The sequence below is a fragment of the Hibiscus syriacus genome, unplaced genomic scaffold (assembly GCF_006381635.1).
Source record: "Hibiscus syriacus cultivar Baekdansim isolate YM2019G1 unplaced genomic scaffold, ASM638163v2 tig00110610_pilon, whole genome shotgun sequence".
Lineage (NCBI taxonomy): Eukaryota > Viridiplantae > Streptophyta > Magnoliopsida > Malvales > Malvaceae > Hibiscus > Hibiscus syriacus.
This window is the reverse complement of record NW_024062800.1, coordinates 3,475,485-3,486,279: the sequence shown is the minus strand read 5'-3', so window position 1 is coordinate 3,486,279 and position 10,795 is coordinate 3,475,485.

Sequence of the window (10,795 nt, the reverse complement as noted above, 5' to 3'; positions counted from 1 at the left end):
TTTCGATGTCTCGGCAAGTAGAGAGTTCTTTTCTAAATATTTACTGATTACCTTAAGCAGAGACAATCTACAATCGTGTTTATAATTTTTCAAAGAATCAAGCCTAAGGTTGGTTCTCTTATTTCGACAGTCTTAAAGATAATTATGGCATAGGCAATTAAATTATGCATTCATCATCGGTTATCCCTAATCCATTCCAAACGATAGGTTTAACATGCTTATATCATGACAACCAAACTTTTTAACCAAATATCATCAATTGTTTTTTAACATAGTGTGCTACAATACCTCCCCCAAACTTGAGGGATGTATTGTCCTCAATGCATGAAAAATTAAACTACATGTATTTAAATGCAAATATAAAAAGAAAAAAATAAAATGCAACCTTATTGTGGTGGGGTTATTTGACTGGATGCACATGTTCTGCGGTGTTTTGGAGGAGGGGGACTCTCTGATCCCGTATTTGCTGCTGCAATCATCGAGGGAGATGGCTGAAGGACACAGCCCGCTGTTCGCTTGATGCATCGCTTAGTGTTCGGGGCTCCTGCTGGTGTTTGTTGGTCTTTAACGGGAGTGGGTTGTGCATGAGCTGGAGTCTGGCTTTGAGCTGTTTCATGAACTGACATTGCTTGACGATTGGGGGACTGTTCTGGTGCTTGCTTGGGTTGAGTCGAGGCTGGAATGAAGTCTTTATCGGTAAAGAATTCAGGTGGAATCTCCCGACTGCTTTCAGAAGTAGAGAAGGAGGAGAAGTTGAGGAATTCATCTGTGTTGCTATGGCTTTCCTTTGGTATGAGGGAGACATGAGTGGCCAGTGGAGGAACGTCTGTGGGTACCTCTGGGGGAACATTATGTGTTGAGCCATTGAATGTACTACCACCAGTAGTGTGTTTCAGGATAATTCATTGGTGATTGAGAGCAGCTTCTTGAAAAAGGCGTTGAATTGTGCATCCCTTGCCTTGACATAGCCAAAGAAGATCTCCATGTGATTTTCCAAACGCTCGATCTTCTCATGAGTTTCTCGCGTGTAAGTGACCACTGCTTTCATTCTGACCGCGACAATAGATTTTTCTCCTCCCTCCAAACCTTTATGTGGGGCATTGTTGATCACTTGTAAATGTATATGCTAAGGCAAGCAATTCTATGCAAGTATACACAATCGAATCAAGTAATATAGGGTAAGTGAGTTATCGTCTCCTCAGGGATTGGTCTGGAAATTTACTATTCACCACAACTAGAACTAGTTGTCACAAGATAATTTCTACTATATTGTCAAAATAAAAAACTAGCAATAATAAAACAATAAAGTACTATAGTGTATGAGTTCAGAAAAGTTTGGTTGAGACAAAATAAATACGCAGACTACTGAAATAAAACAATGTAAAGAAAAACGTTGATTCAAATATAATTCAAACAACCTCACATATTCAAACTTATCACAGAGCACTTATGCTAACCTTTTGCTTTGACAATAATTATTCTAAGTCCAGAATGAATTATTATGACTTGCTTAAGCTGCCCGAAAGGATTACTAAGTATTCTTAGATGATTGCTATGGCAATACTACTCAGCGTTAACTACAACCCTTGGTTTGTCAGACTGTTGTTGTGGCAATACCTCTCAGTGTGAACTATAGTCGTTGTCTATCTTACTCTAGCGTCTATCCCTTTTAGTCAGTAAAACCCACTCCTTATCTCTAAGGTAGACAAGTTAGAACATTACCATCTCGGATCCATTCCATTATTCACGTCGATCTATCTTAATTCTCTTGAATCTAAGATTCACTATCTAGACAAAAGGTTATCTCTCGATGCTCTTATATTGCCAAGATATGTTTCACCAAGACCCCAGGCAATCTCTCGATACTCTTACAGTGTCAAGGTAAAATATTCAAACAATGAACAAAACAATCATGAGAAAAAATCATAATTCATCATTCATAAAGCAGAAAATAATTGACTAGGCAAAACAAAGATTAACACCAAGTAAGACAGTCATGGTACTATCAAAAAATCATCCAATTACCATCGTTTAATACAACCACAAACATGTAAAGAAATTGAGAACAAAGGAAGAACGACTCTAAAAAACCGGGGGCTCTGTCGTGATAATTCTGATCAGCACTGTGCCTGCCTTGGTGATTAGCCTCTCTCGAGACCTGATCACCGCTCTGCTACAGTCTGGCTATAGATGACACCAAGGAAGTTTGGTTGGTAAACGGTGGGAAAACACTGTAGTTGCTTGCTCACGCCTTACGTAAAGCTCTTATCTCGTCTTCATTGTCTCTCTTTTTCTTGGTGGTTACGACTGGATATTTATAGGGAGGAATCTCCTAGGGTTTCGCATGATTGGAGATTCCTTAAATAACCGTTGTTATATTTTCTAGACTAAAAAGGAAAGGTGGTTGGTGGCTGTCAGAATATTTAGGGCTTGTTTGCACGTGAAGGAGGTCATCCAGCTGGTATGTGACATAGGCGGTTTCATCATATCCACTTCAGACTTTACAGATAAACCTTGCCTCGGCAAGATAAATATGCTCCTCACATTCTTCTCTGTTCCATTGTCCCTTGCAATTTATGTTGTCGCGACTGAAATGTTCTTCCTCTGTAAGTTTCCTGCACATACACAATCCACACAAACCCTTTCTCCTCAGCAGCATCAGTTAAACCAAATAAATCTTATCGAAGCAAAACTTATCCACCACAAGCAAATATAACCTCAATGCAACTAAATGCAACTAAAATGATGTGCATACTTTGTTTAGACGAGCAATAACTTAAGTGAAAAGACTAGAAATTGAGTCTTTTTATGGAGTTATCATACCCCCAAACTTAAGCTATTACTTGTCCTCAAGCAATGTACAATAGCTAGAAGAAAATTAAAATGGTCATGGCAAAACAGTGTTAAGAAAATCATATTGTTTGAGATTTCAGCCTTCAGCAAAAAATAGTTGGCCTCAACATGTTTGATAGTCATATCAGTCAAGTTCCTTCCCTAGTCAAGATTCTTTGCTATAGTGTGTGTGTGTGATTGTAACCAGTCTATGCAGAAGGTAATTAGAAAACTTAAAGTATGTGCTTCTGGTTTGTCAAGGGATCAAATTATTTGTCAGGTTTAGTTTATACTCCTAGTTATTTATCAACTGTTTTTGGGGAGTTAGCTCATCACACCTACCTTCCCACACTCTAGGTGACCTTCCACCCCCAAGCTAGTCGGGCAAAGTCATCATGTGACCAATTTCATTCACTCATATGCCTCGGTAACTCTTACTTTCTTATGGAGTTTTTCTACTTATGTCTTTGCATAGAGGAGTATCCCTTTTATTTTTCAAGTTTTAAACACTGGGAGTTCCACCTTAACCTTAAAATATTTTTGAAGTCTTGGCAAGCAAAAAAAATTTTCCTAAAAATTTTACTGATTACCTTAAGCAGGAACATCCTACAATCAAGTTTGTAAATTTCAAAGAATCAAGCCTAGGGTTGGTTCTCTTCTTTAGACGATCTTAACAATAATTCTGGCATAGGCAATTAAGTTATGCATTCTTCATTGGGCATCCCTAATTCATTCCAAAGAATAATCTTAACCTGCTTATGTCATGACAACTAAAATTTTCAATCAAATATCATCAATTGCTTTTTTAACAAAGTATGGCAAAATATGGCACAATACCTCCCCTAAACTTGAGGGATGCATTGTCCTCAATGTATGAGAACTTAAACTACATGAATCTATATAAAAATGCGAAAATAATAAAAAAAATAAAATGCAAACTTACTGTGGTGGTGTGGCTTGACTGGACGCCCTCGTTTGGGCGGAGAGGGGCTCTTTGATCCCGAGACTACTGCTGTTATCGTCGAGGGTGACGGTTGAAGGATACAGCTTGTCGTTCGCTTGATTTGTTTCTTGCTGGTCAAGGCTCGTGCTACAGTTGGTTGCTCAGCAATAGGAGTCGGTTGTGCAGGAACTGGTGCTGGACTTTGAGTTGCTTCAACATCTGGTGTTGCTTGCGGATAGGAGACTGTATGGGTCCTTGCTCGGGTTTCTTTGGGGCATGAGTAAAATATTTATCAGAGAAGAGGTTGGATGGAGTCTCTTGAGTGCTCTCAGAAGTTAAGAAGGATGAGGAGCTGAGGAACTCATCTGTGTCACCATGGCCTTCCTCTGGTATAGGCGAGACATGGGTGGCCAGTGATGGCACATCTGTGGGTACTTTTGGGGGGACATTTGATGTCAAGGCGTGGAATGTGATGCCGTTAGCAATGTATTTTAGGATGATGCTGGGGAAGGGCGGCAGATTGTTGGTTGTGATCGGGAGAACCTCCTTGAAAAAAGCTTTGAGTTACGCGTCCCTTGCCTTGACATACTCGAAAAAAATCTCCATGTAATCCTCTAGACACCTTATCTTCTCAAGCGTTTCTCGCGTGTACGTGACCAATGTGGCCATTCTGGCCGTGGCAACAGATTTTGCAGCCGTCTCTAAACCTTCATGCGTGGCGTTATCATTGAAACTCATCAGCTCGGGTACTTTCTTCTTGGTGATACCCTCCTTGGATTTAACAAAATCCTCAAAGGGCTCCTCGGCTACCTTCTTTTTCCTGCACAGAGCGGTTATCAAGTTAGAAAACAATAAATTACCGCTGTTTCTTTTGTCTTACTCGTGGATTTGCTCAAAGATGAGTTCTCCAACATTGATATTCCTCTCGTATATTATCGAGTGTAAAAGCATCAATTTTTTCACGAGCACAGTTGTATTGTGAGATGTTGGCATCCGTTTGCCCTTGAGAAAATGGTTTCACAACTTAATGATTGGTTTAAGGGCTCGGGTCTTCCTCGTTTGAGCATTCCCTTCGAACTTGGCCCACTCGAAGCATAGAGCTTCAAGAAATCCACTATATGTTTCCTGGTCTACCTCAGCCACAAATTTCTTGTGTTACTCTTCCACTTCCCCAACTTGAAGTATCTATTGAGTGCTGAAGGGAAAATTGAGTGAGCTTCCCTCTGACATACACCGTGTGGTTGGACGGGTCTTCGAGATGGGCGTAGAACTCCCTCACTATCGCTGGTGCTACGAGTTTAGGATTGCGAGGAAACTTATCCTAGTTGTAATTTTTAATCACGTCCATGACCTCCGGTCCAAATGGCTCTTTATCCTCTGATGGAAAGATGAACTCGTCTTCCAAATACACTTGTCATTTTTGGAGGATTTTAAAGCGTTCTTCGGTTGTTTGGAAATGCTCAAAGCTCGGTGTTGGGGCTGGATTTTTCTTCGATCTGGCCATGATAATTGGTTAGTGCAGTGAAGTTAGCGGTGGTGATGGGGAAGATTTTGTTGAAAGAAATAAAACTATTCTTTCTTGGTAGAGAGAGAGTGAGGCACGATGAAGAAGAAGAAAGAGTTGGGCGATTTTTTTTTTTGGAAAGTAATGAATGGTTTCGGGGTAAATTTGTCCTTACAAGAGGGGAAAAGATTTAGCATTGAATGTGTGATATTTGATTAGACGTAAAGTTGGGGGAAAAGATTGCTTTCCCTCTTTAATTCTACCATCTAAACCTCTTACCCTAGGGTTTCCTTTCTTTTCATGCATGTGCCATCTTCCCATATTGTAACGTGTACTCTACATGCCTATAATAAATAAATAAATAAAACAAAATGGATAATAAAATCAAAAAATAACTTAATTTATTTATGTACAGAATTCAAATTTTTGTTGCCTAGGCAACGAATATTTGTTCAAGTAAGTAAGGCAAACTCTTGGGCATCATGTACCATCGATTTCGATTTATCGCGCATGACTGGGGCTCCTTTGTACTCCTTTAGCCTCTACCCGTTCACCTTGAAGATGGAACCATCGTCTTGGTTCTGGATTTCTATTACTCCATTGTTACGAACTTGGTGTACGATGAACGGTCCTGACCATCGTTACTTTAGCTTGCGTGGGAATAACTTAAGACTTGAATTGTAGAGCAGTACTTGTTGTCCAGAATAAAATTGCCTAGGTAATATTTTTTTTTCATGCCATTGTTTTGTTTTATCTTTATACATACGGGCATTTTCGTATGCGTGTGCTATGAATTCATCCATCTCGTTGAGTTCCAAGAGTCTTCTTTATCCAATAAGCTGAGCATCCATGTTTAACTTTTTGATGGCCCAGTGGGCTTTATGTTCAAGTTCCACATGTAGATGGAATTCTTTTTCCGTAGACCAGTTAAACGGGGACATTCCCAGCGGTGTCTTGAATGTTGTGCGATAAGCCCATAGTGCTTCATCTTGCTTTGGCGACTATTCCTTACGACTTGGGTTGACCACATTCTCAAGGATCTGTTTGATTTCTCGATTAGACACTTCCGTTTATCCATTAGTCTAAGGGTGATATGCCATAGCGATCCTATGTCGCACTCTATATCGTTTCAATGACTTGGAAATCAATTTATTGTCAAAATGTGTGCCCACATCGCTAATAAGTGCTCGTGGTGATCCAAAAAGTGTGAATATATTTTTTTACAAAACTTTTAACACTATTTTGGAATCATTTTTAGGTGTTGCGATGGCTTCAACCCATTAGGATACATAATCCACTGCCAAGAGAATGTACAAATCTCCAAATGATGTGGGAAAGGGTCTCATAAAGTCTATTCCCTATACGTCAAAAAGTTCAATCTCCAGAATATTTTGCCATAGCATCTCATTCCGTTTTGATATGTTTCCTGTTCGTTGGAATCTATCACATGACTTATAAAATTCATGCGCATCTTTGAACAAGGTTGGCCAATAGAATCCGGACTGAAGTACTTTCGTCGCTATTCTCATTCCACCAAAGTGCCCTCCATACGGTGACGAGTGACATGGAGTAGAATATCTTTTTGCTCTTCTTCTGGAACGTATCTTCAGATTATTTGGTCTCCACATTGGTTGAATAGAAAGAGTTCATCCCAGTAATAGTGTCACACATCATGTTGAAACTTCTTTCGGTCCTGGCTAGATAAATCAGGAGGGACAATACCACTAATAAGAAAGTTAACTATGTCAGCATACCATGGCGCAGCCGTGACAAATAATATTTTCTCATCAGAGAAATCCTCTTGAATTTCAATTGTGTCAAGGCAATCAGATTTGTTACCTAGTCTAGACAAATGGTCTGTCACTTGATTTTATGTACCCTTTCTATCATTCATTTCTAAATTGAACTCTTGCAGTAATAATATCCATCGAATTAGCCTAGGCTTTACGTTTTTTTTATTGATCAAATATTTAATGGAAGAATGAACTGTATGCACAATTACCTTAGTGCCTATTAGATATGGTCTAAACTTATCGAATGCAAATATTATTGCTAGAAATTTTTTTCAGTGGTGGTATAGTTTACTTGTGCATCATTAAGAGTATGGCTCACATAGTAGATAACATGAAAGATTTTACTTTTTCGTTGCCCTAACACTGCTCTGATTACATAATCACTAGCATCACACATGAGCTCAAAATGTTCGTTCCAGTCTGGTGGGATAACAATTGGTGCTGTCGAAAGTTTCTTCTTTAAATCTATATAGGCATTCAAACAATCATTAGTAAATTCAAATAGATCATTTTGTTGAAGTAAAAGACATAAGGGTTTAGAGATTTCAGAAAAATATTTTATTAACAGCCTGTATGTCCAAGGAAACTGCATACACCTCTCACGTTGGTAGGTGGGGGAAGGTTTGCAATTACTTCCACCTTGGATTTATTAACTTCAATGCCTCGACCTAAAATTTTGTGACCCGACACTATTCCCTCGGTTACTATAAAATGGCATTTATCCCAATTTAGTACTTGGTTGGCTTCCTCACATCGTTTCAGTACCTTGGATAAATTATCGAGACATCGGTCAAAATCATCACCTGTGACGGAGAAGTCATCCATAAATATTTCCATACATTCTTCCACCATATTTGAAAAGATTGCCGTCATGCATCTTTGGAAGGTAGCTAGAGCGTTACACAGCCCAAACGGCATTTGTCTAAATGCATAGGTACCATATGGGCATGTGAAAGTAGTTTTTCTCTTGATCATCCAGTGCTATAGCTATTTTGATTATATCCTGAGTATCCATCGAGGAAGCAATAAAATGTTTTTCCCGCTAACCTATCAAGCATTTGGTCAATAAAAGAGAGGGGAAAATGGTCTTTCTTTGTGGCTTTATTAAGCTTCTTGTAATCCATATATATACACCAACCCATGAGTGTTCTAGTGGTGAGGAGCTCGTCATGTTCACTTTTAACCACGGTCACACCACCCTTCTTTGGTACACACTGCACCGGGATGACCTATTAACTATCGGATATAGGATAAATCACTCCCGCATCCAACCATTTTATAATTTCCTTCATGACTACCTTCTTCATGATCGGGTTGAGCCTTTTTTTGGGTTCCACCAAAGTACTATGGTTATCTTCTAAATTGATCTTGTACATGCATATAGTAGTACTAATTCCTTTCAAGTTTGCCATTGTCCATCCTAGAGCCTTTTTGTGCTGTGACAAAACATTCAACAAAATATTCTCCTGTTCGGAAGTTAGATTGGCAGAGATTATTACTGGTAAAGTTTCATCAATTCCTATGTATGCATACTTCAAATGTGATAGAAAAGTTTTAAGCTCTAATTTCGGTACATGTTCTAAAGATGATTCATCTTAATCTAAGGGTTCAAATTTTATACTTGATTTATTATGAAGAAGCCTCGATTGATCATTTGTCTTTCCTTCGTATCCTGTATTGGTGTCGTTTTTAGGGCACCCATTCTGTGCTTTAATCAGATTTTTGTTGTCAGTGCCATAATTTTCAGAATCTTCTTTAGAAAATAATTCGCCTGGGCCAAAGTTTTCTTGTTTGTGCATCTTGGTTGTAGGGTCATTGTACAAAGTGTTGTATTCGTCGAGCTTTAGAGATTCACCGTGTCCAAGGATTATCTTTTCCTCTACTTTTCTAATGCATTGGCATTCCTCTGAGTCATCCACATATTTCATGGAGTTGAATATATTGATGGTTACACTTTGCTCTCCTGCTCGCATTGTGAACTCTCCCTTTTCGCAATCTATTAGGATTCTTCCAGTGGCTAGAAAGGGTCGTCCCAGAATGATCGGTGCGCTTTCATCGGCTTCATAATCCAAGATAAGGAAATCAACTAGAAATAAAAATTTCTCCACCTTTACTATAACGTCTTCTATTCTACCCTCAGGCCTCACATAAAGTCGATCGGTCAGTTGTAGGATGCCTGTGGTTGGAAAAGCGTGATATCCTTGGAGTTTCATAAATATGGACTTTGGTATCAAGTTTAAACTTGATCCCAAATCAACGAGAACTCGTCCTACAAAGTCATTACCAATTGAACATGGTATTATAAAACTGCCAGGGTCTTTTTGTTTTGGTGGGAGTTTGCTTACTGCAGAACAGATTTTTGTTGCCATGGCAACATATTCTACCTTCATTTTCTTTGTAACGATGTCTTTAAGAAACTTGGCATATGAAGGCATTTGCTCGATGGCTTCAAGTAGGGGCACATTGATATACAACTGGTCCAGAACATCAACGAATTTCTTGAACTGGATGTCATCATTATGCTTCTTCAATCATTGAGGGAACGGTGGTGGAGGTCTCACATTATCTGCTTTTGGTACTGAGGAATCTCTAGCCTTAGCCATGAATTTCTCATTATTTGAACGATGTTTTTCTGAGCCTTCATTCCTTTCCTTCTCTTTAAGCGATTCATCTCATTCCCCATTTTCATCTCAATCCTCAAGTTGTGTTATGCCATGGCGAGGACTCTTTATACTTTCTCCCACAAACTTATCATTTTGGTTGACCTGTGGTCCACTCCTTAGTGTAAGTACATTGTATTGCTCTTTTCCATGATGCTTAGAGATCTCAATATCACTAGGGATATTTCCTTGTGGGCGAGAATGTAATGTCGTAGTAATTTGGCCTACTTGATTCTCCAATGGTCTTAGAGATGAACTATGGCTTTGCAAAAGTGTGGCTTGGCTTTGTAGCAAATTTCCTTGATTTTTAATTATTGCAGAATGCTCTTGCATCAAGGTCTTTTTTGAGGCTATGAAATCTTTTGTCGAGACCATAAATTTCTGTAATGATAATTCCAAGGAGTTAGTATTGGAATTAGTGTTCGAGGAAGAAGCTATACCTTTATTATTTTCTCAAGGCTGCTGATGATGCTGATTCTGAAAATGTTGATGGTCTGAATTATTTTGCTATGGCCTGTAATTTGTTGCTTGACTATTACTATTCCCTTTATTGCTCCATGAAAAATTCGGGTGTTGTCTCCAACCAGGATTGTACGTGTTTGAATAAGGGATATTATTGCTCCGGTTATAATTACTGACAAAATTGGTTGACTCATGGTTTTCCGGACATTCACTCTTATGATGGTTGGCATGACAAAATATGCATGCGTTATTGGTCACCTTGACTTCTCTTACCTCATTAGGGCGTTGCAAAATTTTTAACTTATTAGTTATGGCAGAAAGTTGAGTAGCTACCGAATCCTTACCCTCTAATTCATATGCTCCATATGTTCTTCTGCATGTTCCCAATCTTGTATTTGGGAATTGATAATCATTATTTTCTATCCTGTCGAGAATGTCAAAGGTTTCCTCAGTGATTTGTCTAGTAAGGTGTCATTTGCTGAGGCATCTAACATTATTCGAGTGGGTGCATTAACTCCATTGTAAAACAACACTACTTGCGTCCAGTCATGAAATCCATGGTTGATATATTTGCGACGTAGACTTTTGTACCTGTCCCAAC